Here is a 4703-nt window from a genome sequence, read left to right as displayed (position 1 = left end):
CTTCAACCGTTTTACCGCTTCTAAGAATGATTGCATTGACATGCTCTCTCGGATTCACTTCAGTCTTGCTAGGTAAATTCCCTTGGTTGCGATTGTTAACTGCATTTGCTATTTGCCCTAATTGGACCTCAACATTCCTGTACATATTGGTGAGTTGGTCCATCCTTCCTTCAATTCTTTCAAACCGTTGAGTAGTGGCACTGGCTAACTTTTCAATTTTATCATTTGATACATTTGCCAGCTTTTCAATTGCCAATTTCCAAGCTGGTTTGGACTCCGGAAGTGATTGCTTCGGTTGAAAACCCGGTGGATTAACTGGTCTTTGTTGGTTCCCTTGATCCTTCCATCCAAAATTTGGGTGATTACGCCATCTTGGATTGTAGGTATTGGAGTATGGATTATTTTGGGGTGGATGGTTGTAATTGTTGAGATATTGAACCTGTTCGCTGCTAGAACACATAGAATCATTATGATCTCCGCCGCAAGTAGTACAACATGCAACAACTACTCCTTGATTAGAGTTAGAACCAACATGCCTATTAAGCATCTTAATCACATTATTCATCTTTGCACTTAATATATTCAAGGTATCTACTTCAAGCATACCTGCGGTTCTCCTTGTATTACCTCGTTCGTTTGTCCATTGGTAGTTGTTAGCAGCCATTTTTTCAATCAATTGTTGAGCTTCCTCGGCTGTCTTTCCCATCAAAGCTCCTCCCGCTGCCGCATCTACATGCGTCTTTGTTGGATAGGTGAGACCATTGTAAAATGTTTGGACTACTAGCCAATTTGGTAGACCATGATGAGGACATCTTCGTTGCAATTCCCGATAGCGCTCCCAAGCTTCATACAATGTCTCTCCTTCCTATTGAGAGAAATTAGTTATATCCATTCTGAGTTTTGCAGTTTTTCCAGGTGGAAAGAATTTATTGAGAAAAGCCTTAGCTAATTCAGCCCAAGTTGTAAAAGTATTAGGAGGATGAGATTGTAACCAAATCTTGACCTTGTCCCTTAGTGAAAATGGAAACAATCGAAGTTTAATTACTTCATCACTAACACCATTAAACTTAACTGTATCACAGATTTCAAGAAATGTTGACAAGTGAGAATTTGGATCTTCGGTAGCATTACCTCCATATTGAGATTGTTGTACCATTTGAATCAGTGATGGTTTTATTTCAAAATTATTAGCATTTACCGTTGGTCTTACAATGCTAGTTTGAGAACCTTGTGTTCCCGGTACAGCAAAATCTCACAAAATTCGCCTATTTTGTTCATTTTCCGCCATTTCTTCCTCAAATGGTAACTCTATCAAAATTTCCTCTATCGGCTGCCAAACCTCTTGTTCCTCTTGGTGTGGTGTATTCCTCCTTTGTCTCCTTAGTGTCCTCTTAATTTTAGAATCGAAAAATGCAACTTCTCGATTTGATCGGTGCATACACTACAAATAAAAATAAGAGAAATTTTGCAGTTTAATTCAACAACTTGAATAAAAATAATGAAAATATGTAAATTAATAGAGATGATTAGGCCCTAGTATTGCCGCTCCCCGGCAACGGCGCCAAAAACTTGACGGGATTTTTATATCAATGTAAGTTTAAATCCGATTTTTATATCCATTAGCTGCAAGTATACAGGCCGAAATCGTAATGTAAGGTATTTATCGGGTCGATCCCACGAGGAGCAAATTAAACAAGTACTAGGCCCTTATTTTTTTCTATTATTTAGACTTACAATATAGTCTACAAATCTGATATACAAATCTAGTTTAACAAATGTTAAATGCAAATGGAGAAATTTCACTCAAGGAAGAATCTAGGGATGTAGATTCCACTTATGGCATAAACAAAACAAATGAATGGATTTACCTCTTGTTATTATTCTTGTTTAACCAGAGATTCATTTCCAAAATTACCAAGTCTCATTTTCATGATGAAATGGCCTAGAGTAATATAGTTTTTCCTATTTTCATGGTGAAATACTACTACTACTCTGTTTTCTTTCATGAAATGCTAAGTAATCCACTTAAGTGTATCTCTATTTTCATGAGCATACAACTTAAGCTCTACTTATGTGTTTCCATTGTTACTACCAATTCTCATTGAACAATAGCAACTATAAACATGCTATTGGTGATCAATCAATAACAAGTAATCACAGCTACACAAGTAGACAAGTTAATACAATATATAACAAGTGTAAATCACATTCAATTCATATTATTTAGCCATAAGTTTCATCTACTCCCTAGATAAAGAAAATTAGCTACTCATGAATGATTTAACAATCAAACTCACAAGTTTATTAATGCATAACATCATAAAGTACAAGTGCAAGAAAGATAAAAGAAAGCTTAGCCAATTGATGGTGAAGCCCTCCAATTTCTGCTATATTCTTGTACAAGATGATTACAAGTGAAAACTCCAAATGCTTCTCCAAGAACTCCTAACTAGAGAGAAACTAGTTACAAGAAGGAAAACTAGCTACGTATGGTCATCCTCTGGCTTCTCCCCTATGTTTCTGCATAAAAAGTGGTAGAAAGTCTATTCCTCTCTGTGATGCCCCCACTTCTTCCAAGGGCGAACCCAAGGGTATCCGCGGGACGCCTGCCCAACTCTCGCCAGGACTCGAGACAAATCCAATTCAAACCTAGTCTAATACTAACAATGAAAGTCGGAATAAAGGTACGAAATCATTTCCATACATAAATATCCAGTCTTACATCACAATTTCAAATTTACAATCACTTTCCCCAAAATATACAACTTCCAAAATGTTTAGTCGATTACAATTACAACACTAATACAAAAGTGTCTCAAGTCGGCATTTGCTTAACTCCCTCCAATCGGGTTCCTGTTAAGGAAAACAAACTAATGGGATGAGCCAATACTTAGTGAGGCCAAGAAACACACATGCAAACATGTAATCCAAGTAGCCACAAATTACATAGTAAGTAAAGCTATAAGTTCGAATAATTCACATTTCGAATAGGAAAAAAAATAAACAAAAACAATTCAAGGATACTGTAGCTCTCAGGAGCTAAATTCCACGTAGTCGAGTCGAAGTCTTGATCACATCTCATGTTGACACTCCGTCAACCACATAAGTATCAAATCAGTAGATACACCAGTTTACTTCGAATCCCGTCACCGTTACACCCCCTTACCGGGCCCGCTCATCAAAGTTTTTTGATAATACTCGAGTATATCATGGCAATACTGCGCGAGTAATGCCGAGCAAGATCTCTCCAATAGATCATGCTTTAGGAATATCTCATGGTTTGCTAAGCTTATCGACCAAACCCATGCTGGCTCGATTCGCAAAGTTAGCCAAGGAGTTTGGGCGTCCCCCGAATACGAATACGAATACAAATATAAGTCGATGAGCAACGCTCAAATCGACGATTCCAAATAGGAATCACAAATACGAATCACATCCACATTACTAAGTACAAGTCGAATATGAATTCACATAGCCAAATACGAATATAATTTCATTTGAAGGAGAACGAGTGCGGTAAAGTACACATTCCTCTCACAAAGTTCAAATTCGTATAACGGATAAGAAACAGTTAATCACTTAGCAACAAATTCATGTACTTGTCACTCACCAATCGAAACAAGGGAGTAAGTGCATAAACGAGCCTTTAGGTGTTCCCCTCGAGACAAGGGAGTAAGTGCATAAACGAGCCTTTAGGTGTTCCCTTCGAGATCCTCTTGAAGGTCTCCTTGAGCACCTGAGCAACTAGTAATTGTCTATTACACACTATCGCTTAAAACCCCTAATTATCGAGGAAGATTGCATACTTGTACAATTTAAGAAAATTTCACGAAAGTGAGCCTTAATTACTCGTAAATCGAGACTCAAAAATGGGGTTTTAAAACACAAGTGAAATCTGATTTTCATTTTGAAATCAAGTGTAAAACGGTTTAGCAATATCGAAGGAAAATAGAGAGTTCGCAACCCTCAATTTCCTTTAAGTTCGGAAATTTCAGATTTGTCACCCATACTTTGAAAAATCGTATCTCATTCTCTATAAGTCCAGAATTCAAAAATTTGGTACCGTTAGAAACCTCTTAGAAAGTACTAAAAGTTCTTAAAAGACAATTTTCCATGATTCCAAACGGAAGATATCCAAAATTTAGCTCAAAATTTAGACAGATTTAGGTTGGTTTTTGGCCAACTTTGAAAATTTGGCAAAATTCACTTGATCCGAACTAACCTCTAAAATTTGGAAATCTATTAGAGTTGTAATCCAAGTTTAAAACAAAACAAATGGAACAAGATTTGGAGTTTTGAGAACCAAGATATGGTAACTCAAAGTTACCAAAATTCCCTTGTGAAACAAGGGTTTTCCAAACTCGAGTCATGAACTTTGGTAATTTAGTCGAGCAGCGAAATGGACTCGGATTGGTACAAAATTTGGTAATATAATACTCCTATATAAAAGGTATCCCTCTATCAAATTTTATGGAAAAATACCTTCGGGAAGGTAGTCAACCAAACAACCAAAGTTTCGAAAAATCCTAAGGCAAAACTGCCTTGAGCTGCTTGCTTTCCATTACCAAACATTTGGCCAAGGAAAATCCTTCAAACATGGTTCATTTGTGTAGGCAAAGCCTAAAGAACATTCATGGTTGTGACGGCCCCACTTCCCCCTAAGGCGAACCAAAGGGTTGGCGGGTCGCCTGCCTAGCTCTCGC

General features: G+C 37.3%; 1 non-coding gene across 1 annotated transcript; it reads left to right on the top strand.

Annotated features, from left to right (window-relative positions):
* Nucleotides 1–794: 794 nt before the first annotated feature.
* Nucleotides 795–901, top strand: LOC113719513 (small nucleolar RNA R71). Its single transcript, XR_003454908.1, has one exon. It is a non-coding gene; the product is annotated as a small nucleolar RNA R71 (small nucleolar RNA).
* Nucleotides 902–4703: the final 3802 nt, after the last annotated feature.

Source organism: Coffea arabica, chromosome 5e (genome assembly GCF_036785885.1).
Source record: "Coffea arabica cultivar ET-39 chromosome 5e, Coffea Arabica ET-39 HiFi, whole genome shotgun sequence".
Classification (NCBI taxonomy): domain Eukaryota; kingdom Viridiplantae; phylum Streptophyta; class Magnoliopsida; order Gentianales; family Rubiaceae; genus Coffea; species Coffea arabica.
This window is presented reverse-complemented; position numbering and strand designations above follow the sequence as displayed.